Below are 21,335 nucleotides of genomic sequence, written 5' to 3' on the forward strand. Positions count from 1 at the left end.
ATCTTGACAAGTGGGTTATGTTCCCTGTGTACAGGAGACGACTAGGCAGAAACATGTTAAATAGTTAAATACATGTTACATTAACAGAGTTGAACAGCCCCGCCAGACATAACCCTCCTCACTGCAGCCTCCGTTCGTAACAAGCAGTACAAACCTAAAAAGGAGGGGTGGGAGCTGTGTCTGTCCATGGACTTCAGAGAAAAGGATTTTACGGTGAGTACAAAAAATACAATTTTTTTTTTTTTTTACAGTATAAGTTTTTTATTGTTTTCAAAAGACAAACAACAACACACACATAAACACGACAGTACAGAGAGTGCAAAGTCACAGTGCAATTGGAGATAATCATACACGTACAGCACATACATGGCATACTCCTGGCGGGAGGGCATACCCGCCACGTCTAGGGCAGGATAAACTGCAGAGAGGGAGCTGAAACCGATGAAGGACGGCACCATGTGGCGCCACCCGTCCGCCAATCCCACCCCGTCACCCCCCCCCCTCAGGAGGGAAGCGAGGGGGCAGAGGAGGGGACGGGCACGGCCGGGGGGGGGGGAGGGGGGGTCTCACCCACCTCCCGGCCCCCGGGGGCAGAGATATGATAGAGGATGCGATCAGGGGTCTCCAACCGAATCAATCCATTTCGACCAAATGCGTTCGAATTTCGCTGGGCAGTTTCTGCTTTCGTATGTCAACCGGTAGAGGGGGAGGACTTTGCTGATTGTGGCCAGCCAGGAGGACACAGTGGGGAGCTCGGAGCCCCGCCATCGGAGTAGGATCTCCCTTCTGGCATAGAATAGTGCGAAAGTGATGGATAATTTAGTATATCTATCTCCCTCTATCTCACCCAGGTAACTCAGTAGGAAAATTTTGGGATCCTTCACAAGCACCACCCCACAGCGGTCCGAGAGGACCTCCGCCACCTTCCTCCAGTACTCATCTAGTTTGGGGCAGGACCAGACCATGTGGATAAATGTGCCTTCGTCCCCCAGACATCTTGTACAGGCCGGGCTCCTAGCGGGGTAGATTTTAGCAAGTTTTTGAGGGGTGTAGTAGGCCCTGTGTAGAAGTTTTAGTTGGATGAACCTGTCTCTGGATGCAATCATGGACGGAAGATAAGAAGAAACACACTCCTCCCAAATCTCCTCGTCCAGATCCGGTATGTCGGCATTCCACTTGGCCAGGGTGCGCGTCATGTCCGTGTCGTATGCCAACGTGAACCTTAAGTAGAGGGATGAGAGGGGTTTCCCCATAATACCCGAAACCAGGAGGCGCTCGACCGAGTCCGACTCGAGCACCACCGGCTCCGGGAACTGAGCCGCCAAGGCATGTCTCAATTGTGCATATCTAAAACTAAAGGAGGACGGGACTTTATAGGTCTGGCATAGCTCCTGAAAGGACATCACCACACCATCCGGCATCACATGCCGGAGGGTGAGGACGCCCCGCCGAGCCCAGACTACCGGGTCAGGGACCGTGTTCAGATGGGGAAGATGCGGGTTACCCCACAACGGGGTGTGCGGGGATACGGTCCGTGGTTTAAGCATTCGAGCTCTAGACGACGTCCATACCCTTATCACCGTCGCCATGGGCTCCGTGACGGAGGGATGGGCCCTGCGCCCTCGGAACACAAGGTTGGAAAGGGCCGCGTAGGACCCTAGTACCGCCGCCTCTAGATTGACCGCCGGGTTCTGTCGTGGCTGGGAAAACCACCACCGGACCGTCACCAGGACCGCCGCCCAGTAGTAGGCCAGGAAGTTTGGAAGGGCCAACCCGCCCCCGGACAAGGGGAGATAGAGGAGACGTTTAGCAACCCGGGGAGGGCTGCCCGCCCAAATGAACGACATCACGATAGCGTCGAGCCGTCGAAAAAAGGACCTCGGGATAATGACCGGGGTCTGCCGGAAGAAGTATAGCAATTTAGGCAGTATCACCATCTTGATGAGATTTCCCCGGCCCACCGGTGTAAGGGGGAGACTACGCCACGTCGAGCATTTTTTGGTCAGGAGGTCTAGCATTGGAAGGACATTTTTGTCTAAGTAGGATCCGGGTTCGAGACCCACCCTCACCCCCAGGTAGGTGAAGTCCTCCACCCACCGGAGAGGAGTGCGAGTGTCCACTCGTGGCAACGATGGATGAAGTGGGAGGAGGACCGACTTGTCCCAATTGATTCGCACCCCCGAAAACCGACCGAACGTCTCAAAATGTGACAATGCGTTCTGTAGAGAGGCGGAGGCATCCGCCAAGTATAGCAGAGCGTCATCGGCATAGAGGGACAGTTTTTCTTCCAGGGGACCTACCCTAACTCCCCGGACCCCTGGGTCGCGCCGAATGTGCGCAGCCAGGGGCTCCAGGGCCAGGGCAAACAATGCCGGTGACAACGGGCAGCCCTGCCTGGTCCCCCGTTCCAGGGGAAAGGAGGCAGACAGGGTCCCATTGGTCCGAATGCGCGCCCTGGGGCGGGCATACAGCATCTGTATCCAGGACAGAAATCGGGGACCGAAACCGAACCGAGACAATACCGCCCAGAGGTAGCCCCACTCGACCGAGTCGAATGCCTTCTCGGCGTCGAGTGAGGCCACCACCCCGGCCTCCCCAGGGCCGGCTAGTGCCAGGTGGGTGTGGAGACGACGAAGGTTTACGTCCGTTCCCCGGCCCGGCATAAAGCCCGTCTGGTCCGGGTGAACCAGGGCCGTGATCACCGAGTTGAGTCTATTGGCCAGGACCTTAGCAAAAATTTTTGCATCGACATTTAGGAGGGATATGGGGCGGTATGATGAACATAGGGCAGGGTCCTTACCGGGCTTAGGAATGACTACGATTATTGCCTCGCTCATCGACTCCGGGAGAGCTCCCGATGTCAATGTGTCAGCAAAAAGCGACTGTAACTTAGGGGCCAGATCCTCCCCGTAGAGTTTATAAAACTCCACCGGGAAGCCATCTGGTCCCGGGGTCTTGCCCCCCTGCATCATTTTTAAAGCAGCCTGTATCTCCTCCAGTTTAATTGGAGCATCCAATTTACGCACAGATGAGGTAGTGAGGACCGGGACGTCTACCCCCTCTAAGTAGCTCAGTAGGTCAGCTAAGTCATATGTCACTCTGGAACTGTACAGGTGTCGGTAGTAGTCAGTAAAGCATTGGTTGATCTCCTTCGGAGTCGAATGGAGGGCCCCGTCACTATCCCTAACCTGGGCTATGGCAGACGCGCCCGACTGTTCCTTGGACAGCCAGGCAAGAAGCTTCCCTGTCCGTTCCCCCTGCTCAAAGATGCGCTGGGATTGATGGAGGAGCTTCTTCTGCGTCAGGGCTGTCCGCAAAAGGACGGTTTGTTGTGTCAGTATCCGAAGCTGGGAATAGTGGTGAGGGTCTCGTGTTCTCACATATAGGGCCTCCTGCCTGACAGCCTCCCTCTCTGCTTCGGTAAGCTCCTTCCTCCGCTCCCTCCTCACCCCTGCGATAATCGATTGGTAGTGGCCGCGGGAGGACGCCTTGAAGGCGTCCCACACCGTGGCTTCCCCAGCCGAACCGGGGTTTTCCGTCCAGTATGTCCGCAGGGTATCGTGAAACTTGGGGTCCACCTCCGGGTCAGATGCCCAGAATCTGGAGAGCCGCCATGAAATGCTATTTGGTTCGGTCGACAGTGTCAACGAGAGTAGCAGGGGAGCGTGGTCCGAGATCCCTCGGGGGAGGATAGCTATGTCCCGCACCCTAGGGAGGACCGCCTTCCCCACGTACGCCAGGTCTATCCGTGAAAAGGATTTGTGGGTGGCCGAGTGGCATGTGAAGGCCCGGGAGGTCGGGTGTCTCCAACGCCAGACATCTGTGAGACCGTAAGTGTCCGCCCATTCCGCCAGTCCCTGGCGAGTGGTGCCCGATGGGGTGAACCTGTCCATACCAGTGTCTGGGACTAGGTTGAAGTCACCCATCAGGACCACATTGTCACAGGGGAATTGCGCCAACTTGGCCGCAAGTACACCCAGGACCCCCAAGGAGGCGGGGGGGGGGGAGATAGAGCCCCACCAAAACCCACGGAAGGTTACAAATCAGGGCGTGTACCACCACAAACCTACCACCCGGGTCCAGCACTAGATCAAGGAGTTTAAAGGGGAGAGATTTGAGCACCAAAACACTGACCCCTCTGGCGTAGTTAGAATACGTGGAGTGGTAGTGGTGTCCCACCCATGGTTTTTTCAGGCTAAGGGTCCTGCTGCCCACCAGGTGCGTCTCCTGCAACACACAGATATGAGGACTATGCTTTTTGATGAATTGGAATACAAGGGATCTCTTGATTGGCGAGTTCAATCCCCGTGTGTTCCAGGAGAGGACGTCAAGGGTTGTCATGGTGACCCAACAGGGAGAGTAGAGGAGGATGAGGCAAGCATAAACATAAGAGCCCCGGACCGTTCCCCCAGGTCAAAACGCGGTCGGGGGAAGGGCCCTGGCCCACCAACAGAGCATGCAAAACAATAATTACAATTGGTACTGTCGTTAACCAAAAAACATAAAAAATCAACCGGGAGCCAACAGGGCCCCCCAACCCCCCCCCCCCACCCCGCCTCCCCCCCAAACATGGAAGAGGGCTTGTATCCCCAAACTAAACCCAGCCCTCAGGCCGGACATGAGGGCATCGAACAAGCGACTGTCCGCTTCTGCTAGGTACAACAGTCAGTGAACCTGAGAATCCATAGTAGGATGAAAGTGTGTGGATCACCCGGAGCCCCGGGGGCGCAATACTTAGGGACAAATAAAAGGGGCGGAAAAACAGTCAGGATCCAACAACAGAAACAAAAAAGGACCGGTGAAGGGGAAGAAATCACTTGCCGTTTCAGCAAGGAGTGTGGGCCATCGCTGCAGTGCTACAGTTCCTGGGATTAAAGTGGGGGGGCCTTCGCTGGGGGGACTGGAGGGGTAAAGAACAGGGGGACGGCCCGGGGTTCAACTCTCAGGGGAGAGATAGTGAGCAGTGGAGGGCTGGGGGGGCCAGCAAGTGGGGAGCGGGACCCATCCAGTCACCAGGGGACAAGGAGAAATGTGTAATCGCCAGGCTGCAGGGGGAATGAACTCCATAGTCTCCCTCCAGGATGGGCCAGTCAGGTGCACCCGCAGCCATGACAGGGGGGATGAGTGCCCCCAAGTACCTTACTGGCGATCAGGCAATTCCCCCAGCCCCCCCATAAAGAAAATCCCCCATGAGTCTACTCACAGTCAGCCAGGATGCACACTGTAGGAGAAACGGCCAGGCCTCTCATCTTGGAAGGGAATCAGCCCATGCTGCAGCATCCCTCGGGGAAGTGAAAAATTGCACCCTCTCGCCGTCCTGAACTCGGAGCCTGGCAGGGAAAAGCATGCTGTATTTAACCCCGCGATCTCGGAGCATGGCTCGAACGTGGTCAAACGACTTGCGCTGGCGCTGTGTCTCCACGGAATAATCAGGGAAGATCAGGAGCCGAGCATTCTGGAACTTGAGTTCTCCCTGTAGGCGGGCAGCACGGAGGACGGTGTCCCGGTCCCTGTAGTGAAGGAACTTGAAAATAAAGGTGCGCGGCGGCGCTCCCACAGGGCCCCTGGTCGCCGGGATTCGATGGGCCCTCTCTATGGAGAAGTAGTGCGAGAAGCGGGCAGCAGGGAGGAGGGTAGGAAGGATCTGCTCCATGAAGGCCACCGGATCGGTGCCTTCCGCCCCCTCTGGGATGCCGAGTACGCGCAGATTATTGCGCCGATTCCTGTTTTCGGCGTCTTCCGCCCTGTGCTCCAAGGCTTTCACTCTGGATTTCAGGGCCTGGATGTCGGAGTGGTGGTCATGCTGGATGTCTTCCAGGTCCGAGACCCGCCTCTCCGCTTCCGACACGCGGTCTCTGAACGCATCGAGGTCTCTCCGGATAAGCGCCGTGTCTGCCTGCACATGGTCTATCTTCACCGTGAGGGTGGTCTGGCAGGTGGAGATCGCCGTCATGAGCGCCTCGAACGCCTCCGATCCGGTTTGGATCACACCATCCCGCGGCGGGTCCACGTGAGCCTCCATGCGGGCAGGCGGCGAGGGCAGTGTAGGCCCCGATTTGGGAGGGGTGCCCACAGGAGCGGTTTTCCGGCGAGTCTGGCCTCCCTTGTTGTTCCGGCGCATTCCCCACGGAGGAGGGTAAGAAAGGTTGAGGAGGTAAGTCAAATTCCACACAGGATTAGGGCAGGAGAGATTCTCAGAGCGGGAGCTCGTGGATTACACGTCCGCTCCCATCGCCATCTTGGACACGCCCCCCAAAAATACAATTTTAAATCTTGACAAGTGGGACGTCCCCAAGCAGTGTCAAAAAACGAGGGGTGGGAAATATATCAGTAAAACCAATTTTAACTTCACCCCAAAACAAGCAGAGCTCCTCAACGGAGGAGGTGCAACTTTAAATAAGAAACTAGTGGCTGAAAAAAACATCATAAGATGCACTCACAGCAACCATGTAAATTCTGGAAAAAGCGTGAACAGACGAGCAAATCACCGCCTCGCACACCTGTGAGACTGACGCATGATGTCGGAAAAAAAAAAAACAGGAAGCACCAAATTGCCCTGGTCGAAAGTGCCGTGACCGAAAAGGGGGGCCCGCCCCTTCGGAGCCTAGGCCTGTATGACGGCCTGCCTGATCCACCGAGAAATGGTGGTCGACGAGACCCCCAGGCCCTTTTGTGGACCAGACACCGACACAAAAGAGTCAGAAGCTCCGAAACGGAGCCGTAGTAGGCTGGTATACCCGCAAAGCGCGTACCACGCCTAAAATATGAAAGGCGAAACCTCCTTCGGAAGAAGGGAAGGTCACGGGCGCACCATCACCTAATCCTTATGGAGGATCAAGCATGGCGGCTTGCAAGACAAGACCGCCAACTCAGAAACCCCTCTAACATGGGTAAAGGCCACTAAAGGGGCCACCTTCTGAGATAGTGTCAAGAGAAAATCTTTCTGATGTTTCCAAAAGGAAGGTTCCTGAAGAACCGAGAGCACCAGAGTCAAAACTCATGGGGGAAGAGATGGGCCAAGAGGGGAAAGTATATGACAAACCCCCTGCACACAAAAAAAAAAACAACAACAGGGGACCCACCAGGGAACGGGCCGCAAAAAGGCCACTGAAAGAACACAGCCAAGGCTGAAATCTGCCCCCAAACGGTGCTTTAAGCAATTTTTAGATCCACTCCTAGCTTTAAAAACAGCAGGACCCTGGACACCGAGTACGTCCGTGGACGTCACTCCATCCCTTCGCACCAAGAGCGGTGCGACGGTAGATCCTGCGGAAGAAGACTACGGTTCCCTGGTGAGATGACCGAGTCAGACAGACCCGTCACCTAAAGTCTGGCTTCTTGTACAAAGAGTTTTATTGAAAATGTACATCAATAAACAGAAAAGAATACAAAGAAAAGAAAAAAAACAGTGGTGGACACACCATTAACTATCAGACATCAGAACAGATAGTCCGTAAACCTGAGATTAATCCGGCTTCTAGGGATCCAAAATGAATCCAGAAGACCGGCAATAGAATGTTCTCCAGACAGGTGGCCTGCTAAATTAACCTAATGTTGGCTTAGGTAACATACCGGCTAACACGCCGGAGTAAATATAGAACTTGAAAGCAAAATTGCTATACAATGCGCAACATTACAAAGAGAAAATTAAAAATAAAAAAATTAAGATAATACATAAAATAAAAAATAAAGAAAATAATAAAAAAAAAAAAACTTAAAGTTCAAGCAGGCAGATAGCAGAGGACATTGTTTTTTCAAATATAAAACGAATAATGCATCCCGTGTCCAGGACCGACAGGACCAAGCCTGAGGGCCCAAGCCACAAAGAAAGGGAGGATGAAAAGAAAGAGAGTCAACTAGATAAGGAGTATGAGCAAATGGCAATAAAGAGAAAGAGGAAAAGAAATGGAGAAAAGAAAATAGAAAAAAGAAAGAAAGAAAAATAGAAAGAAAGAAAGAGAGAAGGGGGTCCACGGGGCGGGGGGAACAGAGACCTATCAAAGAGAAAGCAGTGTTGGGTTAAATCGTGAAGGGTGGTTATTGGCCACCCAGGGTTGCCATACCCTGAGAAATTTATCATGGGTATCTGCTTAAAGTCTGGCTTCTAATAACCATGTTGAGCAAGTCAGTGACTGTACAACAGGAGGAAGTATGGGACCTTGAGACAGAGGAACCGCCTGCCCTGGCAACCGCCAGGGCACCTCCGCTACCAGGCGCCAGATATCAGCGTACCAAGGACACCGAGGTCAATCTGGAACGATTAGAATCATTGGGATCTCCTCAGCCTCCACTCTGTGGAGCGGCCAAGGAAGCAACTACCATGGAGGAATGGCAAAAAAATATCACCGATACAGACCCCACAGGGCCACCAGCGCGACTGACGCGTCTGTACCAGATCACTAGACCTGGCCACCAACTTTGACACCCTTGCGGCGGAGACGAGCAGCCAGGAGATCCATGCCCTGTGAGGCTCACCTCCTGCAAGGAAGCCAAAACACCCCAAGCACAAAGACCAGTCGCCCTGGTCCAGCATCTGGCGACTCCAGTAGTCCGCCTGCCGGTAGACCAAAGCCACGGCCGTGGCGTTGTCTGGCTGAAACCAGATCGGTCGACCACAAGGAGAAGCATAGCCTGATCGCCTAAAATAGGACAATGAACAGTAGACAGCACCTGGTATTCCCAGGCGGTCTCCCACCAGGCACTAGCCAGGCCCGACCCTGGGTAGCTACCGAGACCAGACACATTCAGGGAGGTGTGGTCATAGGTCCACGCAAGTCCAGCGACTCAGGGCCGACTGGACCCCCCAGTTTTGTGAACCCCCCAGGTTCACAACCCGTGAGCTGGCATAAACACCGACCACCACTGGAATGAAGAAACAACTTCCCTGACCGAAGAGTCGGGGATCTCTGTCACCAACTCAGAGAGACTCTGACTAGGTGGCGCACAGGAATCTAATGATTTCAGAGACAAGAGATTTTTACCACCTGGACAGTATTTCCCCTGGAAAACCAAGATGTGGAACTGGGCATACAGTACCGCCTTGAAGGAGGCTATCCACAGGCCCCGAACCAGCAGGCGCCCGGAGAGAAGACCGATTGCGTGATGCCAATACCTTCACCGCAGACTTCCCCATTTTCTCCAGGGGAAGAAGGACCTTTTCCACTGAGGAGTCTCGGTGTCCCAACAAAGTTAGGATAAGTGCGAGCTCCTAGCTGAAAACCCATGGTGCTGACGCCCGATCAAAAGGGAGGGCCACAGGCTGACAGAGACCCTTCTCTCATCACGAAGCACAGAAAAAAACACTGACATGCGCAAAACGGGACATGCATGTATGCGTCCCTGATGTCCAAGGACGTCAGGACATCCCCCGGATGGAGCGCAACTACCACCGAACAAATGGATTCCATGCAGAACTACCCGACGTTCACAAAGGTATTTAGGGCCTGAGGCCCATAGAAAACCCCAAAACTCTCGTCCTGCAGGAAAGGTAAAATTACCCCACAGCTTAGCAAATCCCACACTGCCCAAGGCAGACTGACGGGCTGGGAGAGGAAGACACGAGGAAAGAACTTTGTTCTGTGGATAGGAGGAAACCCTATCTAGTACTCTGAAGAGAATACCTCGCAGACCTACTGGTCGGAGAGCAGGGAGGTTTCACCGAATTGTGAACCTGCAAGCCGCCCCTTCCACCTAGGGACAGGGAGGGAAGGCTACATACATTGGCAGGATTTGGGTGCCGGCGCGATTGGCTTATGCACCCAGGGACGGATTAGTCCCCCAGCTGGGCCTTTGACGGCCTGGGAGGGTTGCCCCTAAATAATACACACACATAGTGTGTATGTATATTATGTAGGTGTATGCACACATGCCTTTGGAGGAAACCGGAGTATCCGGAGGAAACCCACGCAGACACAGGGAGCGACAATGCAAGCTCCAGGCAGATTGGCGTCAGTGTCAGGATTCGAACCAATGACTCTCTTGCTGCCAAGTAATGGAGTTAAGCACTACACCGTGTGCATAAAACCATTCTGAAACAGACGCCCTGGATAACAAGGGCGCAGCATTCAATGAAGCATCACAGACCTATATGAGGCCCTGGACCAGCTGGTCCGCTAGCCTAATAACCTCAGGAGAGTCGGTGCTCCTCCACTGTCTGGTGCAAAATGCTCACTCTGAGTTGTATACAGCACTAGGGGTCAGGACTACTCCAAGATGGCCGCCGAGCATTCAGAACGCGGCCACAGGAAAATGGCCGGCACAATGTAAGCTGCGCCATAGCGCGGCTACGACTAAATGGGCGCCGATGGGAGTTTTCAATGGAATTGAAAAACCTCCCAAAAAATGGCGCCAGCGCCGACTGAGACCCCAGTGTAGTGGCCACAATAGGCCGCAAGCCAGACCCCAGCATGGTAAACATGGAACGGGTCAGTACTTCGGATCTTCTATCAGTCAGATCCATGCAAGCGGGGGTTCCCGCCCGGCGGTTAGGGACTACAAAAGCCCTCATCGGCTTTTCTCATTCCGCATCTCAGAAATTATCAAAGAAGGGCACAGAAGGAAAAAACCTACACAGCGGTCTGATTTGTGTGATCCAAAAAAGACAGAGCCCTCGGCGGAAACCCAGCTGCACTATGCAGCTTAGGAGAGTCCCTTGCAGCAGTAAAAAGCGCACCCATAAATGCCTTATTCTGCTCTTTTTTTTTTTTTTTAACTAGGTACCTGGTCCATTGCTTCATAACAGAGCATTCCCCAGGGGATAGCGGGGGAAGGGGGCACTATTTTACCGCCCGCCCGCAGTCCACCCCCACCCTGGCACAAACTGTGTCCAGGACGAACAATAAAAACTCTGTGGGAATCCCAGGTGCTAACACCTGCTGCCACCACCAGCATGTGGGGAAGGACCCAGATACTGACTCCAATATTTACATAGTGTATTATAATATGCACACCTGTCCATACAAATAGACAAAAGCTCCTAGAGCCCTATTCAGTGCCTCTCACCCACTTGCTGCGCTGACCAGGGGTAACCAGGGGTGTATTTAGGTTTTGTGCTGCCCTAGGCCTGACTAAACTCGTGCACCCCCTAATTTAAATATGACCCACCCCTTCTTGTCAAGGCCACACCCCTTGGATTTTAAGACCCGCCCTGAAATGTTCAACTAGTTCTGATGGCCTGGGGGGCAATGGATTCCCTTAATTTGCATATATTTCCTCACTTCCTGTTTGGCTATGGGACAGGAAGTGAAGGGAAATCTCTACAATGGGACAAGGATGGTAAAAAATTAGAAGCGACGCCCCCCTCCCCCCCACAGTTGCAGAATGCCAACCGCCCACATACTGGAAGCAGTGCGGCCGATTTATGGGGGCGCTAAACTAATTTGCCCAACTGTGTAGCGCAAGCCGGCGGGGACACTGTCCGTGCTGCCCCCCTGCAAAGTGCTGCCCTAGGCCTGGGCCTTGTTGGCCTAGGCCAGGATACAGCATTGCAGGGGACTCCCTCAGGAAGAGACTGCCCAGCGCTGCCTGTGAGAGGAAAAAGAACCGCGAGGTAACTTCTGCAGGGGCCTGTGTTTAAACAGGAAAAGCCTCCTAGGCTTTTTTATTTAAGGATAAGACACAGATACAGCATAAAAAGCAAAACCGTTACAGGTGTCACCAATCAGTCAGCGTCTGCTGAAGTATAATCATAAACATCTGTGCTCATCACAGGGCTTTTTAACAGTGAAAAATCCCTCACAGGAAAGCCCAATACAAAAAAAGAAAAAACACAGGCCAGATAACAGTCCCCTCAGGAAGGCCCCCTCCATCCTGACAGCGGCAATGTTAGCAATGCAGCAAGGGAAAGGAGCAGGGAAGGGAGGAGAAGGGACCCCCGAACCCCCAGGAATGCCCAGCCGTACCAACCCACCGAAGCAGGAGGGACTGTACTTACCCGTCCAAGCGAGGACTCGCTGACGCATTCCTGACAGAACTACAACCGAAATGGAGGTAGCTGTCGGCCCGGTCCACTGTGAGTGAGACAACACCACAGCCCAGTCATATGTGGACCTCGGCGCAAAGCTCACTGGCCCCCCCAGGAGTCATGGGGTATGGCGTGGCAGACCAAGCCTCTTTGCAAAGGTGTGCCCACGCTTGCTGGTCGGACTGAGTAGACTACAAGGATCTATATTATCCAGCCTGTCTCTCAGCCGACAGTTGAAAGAAGATTCTTCAAGAAAAAGTAAAATAAAATAAAATTTCTCCTCAGGGCGCTGGGCCCAAAGGGAGCCATACGTCCTTCTCCTTGCTAGGCAGAAGGAAACTGAGGGGGCGGGGCTGTTCAACTCTGTTAATGTAACATGTATTTAACTATTTAACATGTTTCTGCCTAGTCCTCTCCTGTAAACAGGGAACATAACCCACTTGTCAAGATTTAAGGAGCTGTGTCCGTCCATGGACGATAAGAGAAATAGTGTTTTCCTCAGTCTGCAGAATCGGAGGATTGTGGAACCGGGTGAGATCGGGTGTCAGTGGATGTTCATCCGCTGATACCCGAAATCTCATAGGGACCAATGTATGTCCCTTTTTCATCCATACACGGATGGATGAAAAAGCGGAAATACGGTCCCCCCGTGTGAAAGGGCCCTTAAGCTCAGCTAACTCGGACTCTGGGTCTTAGAAGATCTGGAGTGAGATTTGACGATGTCCCGTCTGTGACGCTCATTGTTCCCATTGCTGGAGGCTCTGATATAAGGAAGTAAAGCCCTACCTCTACCAAAATGGCCATCTCTACTAAAACAGCGCATAACAAGTCATGCAAAGTCATCAATAGAAAAATATTTATTTAACAAGCATTTAAAAACAAAATATTATACAGAAAAAATAAAAAACATTAAATATCAGCATATTAGAGCCGGTTCAAACAGAGGCAACCTGTCAGGCGACTCAGCCGTCTGACAAGTTGCGGTCTGCTCTATTCAATTGAACCATTCTAATAGGAGCGACGCAAGTCGCTCCGACTTAGAAAAAGGTTCCTGAACAACTTTGGGGGCGACTTGCATGGACTTCAATACAGAAGTCATTTTGCAAGTTGCCTCTCAAGTCGTCTTGAGATCGCCCCCAAAGTCGTGCTAGGTCATGACATATCCAGGTCCTAAGGAAAGGTCTATTATTTTAATGCAAAATTTACCAATATGTTTGTATTTGGTATGTTTTCTTTGTTCTGAATTATATTTTGTTTTTAAATGTGTGCTTAATAAATCATTTATACATTTTAGTTGAGGTGTGCTCTTTAAAAGTCCCATGGGCAATTTTGTTTTTTGTTGTGTGCATATGTACTATTGGGGACCGAGTATCACTTCCACCCATCTCATGCCAGCTCTATTCTCTTTGTAAGCAATAGAAAAAGATCAGCTTCAGAGAGACCATAGGCAATACTGGTGGCTACTCTTGCCCCATGTGCCAATTTTTGGGGACAGTATCCAAAGTGTAGTTTCTTTGAAGTAGCACCCCAATGCACCTTGGAAACAGACGTGAGCTGCAGTGCATCACAACTCACAGTAAACCATTACCGCATGCTTTGGTAATAAATGCACTGTTTGGTGCCTTAAAAAGGGATATCATGTTTTTTCCATACTTACCATGCACAGAGCAGCCCCAATCCTCCTCTTCTTGGGTCTCACGCTAGCGCTGCTGGCCCCTCCCTTCTGCCCCCACAGCAAGCAGCTTGCTATGGGGCACCTGAGCCGAGCTGCTGCTCTGTGTGTCTATTCAGACATGGCGCTGTGGCTCGGCCCGCCCCCTTTCCTTATTGGCCTACTGACTTTGATAGCAGCGGGAGCAAATGGCACTCTACTACTGTCTCAATCGAGACTCTCATGCAACAACACTGGACCAATATGGGGCTCATGTAAGTACTAGGGGGCTAATCTTAAATTTATACAATACATTAAGATAAAAAAAAATCTGACTTTAGAAACCACTTTAAAGGAACCCATTCAAATGAATGTCCTGCCTTAACATAACAAGTGTTTAAAACACAATACAAATTTATGAACTCAAAATTACGCTCACTCTCTATGGCTACAACTAACATGTCAATGGCAATAACCTATTACCTTACTAACCACTTCCAGGTCAGCGACGTGCACTTAAAGTGTTTTATTTTTTTTTATAGCCGGCGGTCAGCTCTTTTGTAAAAAGCCAACTAGTTGCTGGATTGCTTTTACAAACAGTGGGAGCGGACATCCCCCTCCTCTCACTGCCTTCCGCAACGTTCTTTCGCCCCACTGAGAGACCCAAGCGACCCGCTGGCAGGTCGGAAAACCGAACAAAGCCTAGATCGGCTTTGACTGGCTCTCGGCTATGGTAAGCCGGAAACGATGACCTTGCATTACTTTCGGTTTACCCGCATGACAGCAGCAACATAAAAAAATAAAAAAAAGCATTAGAAAACACTGCGTTTTGAATGCTTTTAAGGGCAAAAGGAGGGATTTAGTCTTATAGAACCCAGATCTCTCCGTAAAGGGTTACCTGTCACAAGCCTACTGCTGTCACAAGGATGTTTACATTTCTCATGACAGCAATAAAAAAAAGTGATAATTTTTTATTTTTTTAAAAGCAACAGTATAATTTTATAATAAATAATATATATATATATATTTTTTTTATAAAATAAGAATTGCAAAAACTTTTGCAAAGGCAAAGAGCGACCATCCCTCACCTGAGGTATCACTGCGAACATTAGATCATGGGCAGTATTTTTAGCACTAGACCTCCTCTATAAATCTAAAGTGGTAACCTATAGCAATGTTATTAAAGTGTTGCTTATGAACAGTAACATTTACGTTGCTTGTCACCATTGCACGGGCATGTGCAATTTTAAAGCGTGACATGTTTGGTATCAATTTACTCGGCGTAACATCATTTATATGTTACCAAAAAGCAAACTGCAGCCAGACATGTGTGAACCTAGCCTAAAGGAGTGATAGCAATGACCTTTACCAGCCAGGTAACATGATCCCCCATTCTCTCTCTCTCTCATCTGCAACATGTCTCAAGTCTCTAGCTATTTCAGTAGCATGCTTTCAGTCACTGAGCATCGTGTCCTTTATTAGGTCTACAGTCTCTTGACAGCATCCTTTGACATAACATATTCTAAACATTATATATGGTCCTATGGTGATTTTAGGGGCCCTAATACAACAATCAACTGCTACATGAATAGCATCAAAACACTCTTTATGAGAAGTAATAAAAGCAGTCCTGACTAAACATCAGGAGTAAAAACATTCATTGCATACCTATAATTTATATGTTCCATACATAAAGCTGGGCTCTATTGCTTATTTGTCTCCTCTCCCCCTCCGGGGCCATAATTGGCATCTTTCGGGGGGAGGGGGGACAGGTATCCTTTCCCACTTCTGTGAGTCCATGACATCACTGCGGGGCTCCCTCCTCCTCCCCCTGTCGCCGGGACAGTAGGAGAGGAGCAGGGCTTCGCTCATGCGCAGTAGGGTTCCCGGCGTGGCCAATGGCTGTGCTGCCATCAATCTATCCAATGAAGAGCCAAGAAGCCTGGGCAACGATTAAGCGCATTAAACGGGGGCCTACTAATCATTGGATGTACCTTTACAAGGATGTACCTTTACAAGGATGTACCTTTAAAGTGGTTGTAAACCACTAGGCATACTAGCTCATTATGGCTTTGTCTTGCAGTTTGTTGTTTTTTTACAGCCGCTTTAAGCTCCTAGTGCTGAACAAAGTGGCGGAGGAGTGAGGGAAAGAGAATCATGGAAGGATGGTGGATTCAAGCAAACCTGTTGCTTTGCCCCAAATAGACAGAACATATTAGCTTTAAACCAACTGAGAATCTGTGGCGAGACTTGAAAGAAAATATTCTCTGTCAATCCCCATTGCAATTTTTTTTTCTTCTTTTGGATAAAATGAATGCAGAGTTATATCCCCAGTTTGTTTTATTGGCATTTTTTTGCCATCTGTGCCACATTGGGGGGGGGGGGGGATTTACCTTAAAAAATTACAGCATAACAGCCGTCATGATGATATTTTAAAGAAACCGTCTGTGTGCAATTTTTTCTTTTTAACAATAAATATTATGGTTTTACACTATGAAGCATTTAAATGAGAAATACTATCTAACACTGTGGAGAAAGATCTGAACAGGCCAGGATGGAGAGATCTAAAGTCCTGTCTAACCTCCTGTATTTATAGTGGGGGTCCAACTCAGGAGTGGGAACATCCACTTGTGCACTGTGGTGGGGTTTTATCACACATTGGATGGAGTAAAGGATCACGGAGAAGACTGTGCACTATTTAGGTCAGGGATATGCAATTATCGGACCTCCAGCTGTTGCAAAACTACAAGTCCCATCATGCCTCTGCCTCTGGGTGTAATGCTTGTGGCTGTCAGAGTCTTGCTATACCTCATGGGATTTGTAGTTCTGCAACAGCTGGAGGTCCACTAATTGCATATCCCTGATTTAGGTGAACATATTTTATAGGACTTTTTTTTCTGGATTGTTTCACGAAGATAATCATATTTGTTTTGGACATTTGCCATTTTTACACATGTGCAACCTATTTGAACACCTATTCGCACTGTCTGAAATATTGGATGTGCACATGCATTATTTATGTTTTATAATGCATTTTTCAATGATTTATTGAACGAGTTTATGTTGTGAATATATATATATATATACACACACAGGGGTTCTGTTGAAACCAAACCACGGTTCGATAGACCAACTAAAATTTCAGCCACAACTGCCAGGAAAATTGTTCGGGATGCAAAGAAAAACCCACAAAAGAACTTCAGGTGAAATACAGGACTCTCTAAAAACATGTGGTGTGGCTGTTTCAAGATGCACAATAAGGAGGCACTTGAAGAAAGATGGGCTACATGGTCGAGTCGCCAGAAGAAAGCCATTACTACGCAAATGCCACAAAGTATCCCTTACAATACGCCAAACAGCACAAAGACAAGCCTCAAACCTTCTGGCACAGTCATTTGGAGTGATGAGACCAACATTTCGCTTTTTGGCCACAACAATAGAGAGGCCTATAACGAAAAGGTACACCATTCCTACTGTGAAACACGGAGGTGGATCGCTGATGTTGTGGGGATGTGTGAGCTAGAAGAGGCACAGGAAATTTGGTCAAAATTGTTGGCAAGATGAATGCAGTATGTTATCAAAAAATACTGGAGGAACATTTGCATTCATCAGCCAGGAAGCTGTGCACGGGACGTACTTGGACATTCCAACATGACAAGGATCCAAAACACAAGGCCAAGTCCACCTGTCATTGGCTACAGCAGAATAAAGTGAAGTTTCTGGAGTGACCATCTCATTCTCCTGACCTCAATATCATTGAGCCACTCTGGGGAGATCTCAAACATGCATTTCATGTAAGACAGTCCAAGAATTTCCAGGAACTGGAGGCTTTTTGCCAAGAGGAATGGGCAGCTTTACCATCTGAGAAGATAAAGAGCCTCATCCACAAATACCACAAAAGACTTCAAGCTGCCATTGATGTTAAAGGGGGAAATACACGGTATTGAGAATTGGGGTATGTAAACTTTTGATCAGGACTATTTTGGTAGTTTCTGTTGCCATTACTATTTAAAAAGAGTAAACACAGTTGATTTATAATAAATGGCTTCAGCCAAACACTAACAGGAGTGAAAGAAAAGTTTGTGTTATCCTTTATATTCTTAAAAAAATGGCCAAAAATGATAAATTCTGCCAGGGTATGTAAACTTATGAGCACAACTGTAAATCTACATACATAACACACACACACACACACTTTATGCGTTTATATTATAATATATATATATATATATATATATATATATATATATATATATAATCTATTGGTTGGGATATTTGCTGGAAATTTATATTTGGGAAGCACTTCACTATACCTATACTTTTTATTTCTTCCCACCTGCCTAAAACATTTGCACAGTTCTGTAAATAAACACAGTATATGTTTATCCCCAAAATCTCTAAGCAAACATTTCACAGAACTTGAGCTGGCATAAGGGGTTTCTCAGTGACTCATGTGATTCACAACATAATCCTCCCTCTGACACCATCCTATGCTTTCATAGTACGAGCTATTCTTTCCAAGTGCTACACCTTGTTCTTACTACTACAAGGAAGTACAAGCTGAAACACTACGTACTGCTCGACACAAATTGCAATATTTCAAATAGGAAAACATAACCAATAATTTTTTTCCCTGGTGGAAAAAAAAACGGACATTGAAAATACTCTTAAAAATTTGTAATTTCTACTTTTTTTTTTTCTTAGAACATTAGGCATTTAAAGTGGATTTCCCAGTTGACCAGCCATTTAAAACCAGAGAAAGGCTAAATACCCCAACAATACATAAGATAATGGGCAAGAAACCTGCAATCCACAAAAAAAAAAAAAAAAAAATTGGATCCATACTTTCATATACTATACATATTTATCTGTTAATAGTGCCAACTTATTTTGAACACAAGTGATGTTAGTTTCCTGGTTATCATGTTGCCCCTCTTGCTTTAATAATTCATACCTGGAACATGTATGTCCCTGTAGATTTACTTTAAAGAAACAGAAAGAAATCCCAAACGGTCCCCATGCATATGTTGTGCTATACTGCTCTCTTGTGGACTGTGAGAAACATGCAATATCTAGATGAAAAAAGGGAATAACTGTTCATGTGTACAATATAAACAGGATTTTTGACTAACCTGTGAAATCCTTTTTTTTGGAGTACATTACAGGACCCAAGATCAGAGTCTTAAGCCTAGCACACACCGTGAGATTATCAGACAAATGATTGTCCTTATTTTATTTTTGTGCATGGTAGTCTCCATGTCAAAAACAAATAGGTTACTAAAGTACGAAAATTCTCGTACGACAGAATAAAAATTCAGAAGTGATGTAATGTATTTCTATTCTATTTTCAGATGAAAACTGTACTGATTGTACAATTTTTGTTTTAATCTGTTATTGAACGAGAACATTTTTCCTGTTTATACCTTCGGAGAATTTCAGACAAAAGCTGCGTACGAACGATCAGATTATTGTACGATCACTTCGAAAGCGATATACTGATCGTGTGTACGGGGCTTTAGACCATGGGTTATGCACCCGTCTTCAGATGATTGGACATTCGCACACAAGTTTTAAAGCACCTTTCACACTGCCCTGCTATGGCTTACCTGCAGCTCACGCACGGTTTTTGTGGGTTACGCGGAATTTCACATAGACTATAAGTTTAGGCATTTTTGGTGTGTTTTCTGAAAGTGCACCAGAGACTCAGTATGTAGGACTTTTGGTGCACTTTCAGAAAACACAACAAAAAGCACGATCTATTAGAAGGGAACGAAGCCGCAAGAAAACTGCAGGTACACTGCACTGCACCCAGGCTTCTGAGATAGCGCAGCAGGCTGTGTGAAAGAGCACCAAGAGAAAGCTCCAACATAACCGGGCCGACTCCTAGCAAGCAATAAGGTGTTAAGCGAAAGAAACAGGAGGTGAGGGACCCGTGCCTTAATCGTATATTACAGGACACAGGATCAGTTAGACCATGCAATATCCAAAAGCGATACAAACGGAGGAGCATAACAGCAAACACTGAGAGTCCCATGTGAAAATAGGTCAAAAGAAGTGGTCGAAAGGGAGCAACCTGATGCACCCTTTGCCCAAACTTGGCATCAGATGACATTTGAATACCTACCCGGTTAATCGTAAACAAGAACTCCATGTTGTGGGTTAGTTCTAGTAGTGTTTTTTTGTTTTTTTTTGGAGATTTAGGATCCATTTGTGCCTCTGCTGGGTTAGAATAGTAGCCAACGCCTTGGCAAAGAATTGAGGTGCCATGGACAGACCACACAGAATGGCAACAAATCGGTTGTGGTGTGCACCACAGCAAGATGCAGGTGGCATTGATTCAAAAGGGAACATAAGTATGTACATCCCTAATGTTCACAGAGACCAGAAGGTCTATCAGTTGAAGGGAAGCAATAACTGACCTCATGCCGCGTAGACACGACTGTTTTTCACAATGTCATTAAAAACTATTGTGTGTGGGCTCCAGAGCATTTTTCATGACGTAAAAAATGGCCATTAAAAATTTAGAACGGGCTCTATTTTTTTTAACGTTGTCGTTTTTCACGTTGTAAAAAATGGTCGTGTGTAGGCTTTAACGACGTGAAAAAAAACACGCATGCTCAGAAGCAAGTTATGAGATGGGAGCGCTCGTTTTGGTAAAACTAGCGTTCGTAATGGAGATAGCACATTCGTCACAGACTGAAAAGCACAAAGACTGAAAAGCGCGAATCGTCTCTCACCAAAATTTTACTAACACGAAATCAGCCCCAAGGGTGGCGCCGTCCGAATGGAACTTCCCCTTTATAGTGCCGTTGTACGTGTTGTACGTTACCACGCTTTACTTGAGCATTTTTTTTTTCGCGATCTTGTGTAGGTAAGGCAAGCTTAACAATAAATCGGGTTGAAAAAAACGTCGTTTTTCTAGACCATTAAAAATGGTCGCGTGTACGCGGCATTAGAATTTCTGTATGGAATTTCTGAACTCCAAGGAACCCGATAAGAATCTTCAGATCCAGATTGGGGCAAACTCCCTCTTTTGGGACAGTGAACGGGTTAAGTATAACCCTTTAAAAACATATTTTCTGGGACAGGGCCAATAATCTGCGGGAGGAGCAGCTTGAGAGCATAATAAAAGATCATCTGCTTTTTTGGGGGAGGGCAGTAAATATGACAGCATAAAGCAGGGTGAAGTCAGAGCCTAAAATCCTAGTTTTAGTTCCTGGACACAGTATTTTGGCTCTAATCACTGAAACGTCCTCGACTCAATGTGGGAAGTGTTATTCCTAGACTTGGAGTTTTAAGGGTCATAAACATGAGCGGCATTGGTTGTTTCAACAGAAACCAACTGACATTCAGCCAGTGTGTACGGCAGCCGAGCTGACTTTTGTCAAAGGGGCAAGACAGAAAAAGGTCTGCTGATCGTCACCCAATCAGTGCTCTCAGCCTCTGCCAGAACACACCGGTCAAGGGTTTTGCCACCGAGTACCAAGTCATGTTTTGCGAAGGGGTAAAATACTTTATTTCACTCATTAAAATGCAAATCAATTTATAAAAAACTTTTTTGAAATGATTTTTTCTGGATATTTTTGTTATTCTGTCTCTCACTGTTAAAATAAATCTACCATTAAAATTATAGACTGATTGTTTCTTTGTCAGTGGGCAAAACGTACATACATTTTTCCCTCACTGTAAGTCGTCACCAAAGGGCATCCTCATAAGGCCTAC

The 21,335-nt window shown here is 48.2% G+C and overlaps 1 protein-coding gene across 2 annotated transcripts in view; it reads right to left on the bottom strand.

Moving 5' to 3' along the window:
• The window catches only part of PHACTR4 (phosphatase and actin regulator 4), a 143,544-nt gene that overhangs the window by 63,142 nt on the left and 59,067 nt on the right, over positions 1–21,335 (bottom strand). The gene's annotated exons all lie outside the window — the stretch shown is intronic.

Source organism: Rana temporaria, chromosome 2 (assembly GCF_905171775.1).
Source record: "Rana temporaria chromosome 2, aRanTem1.1, whole genome shotgun sequence".
Taxonomy (NCBI): Eukaryota; Metazoa; Chordata; class Amphibia; order Anura; family Ranidae; genus Rana; species Rana temporaria.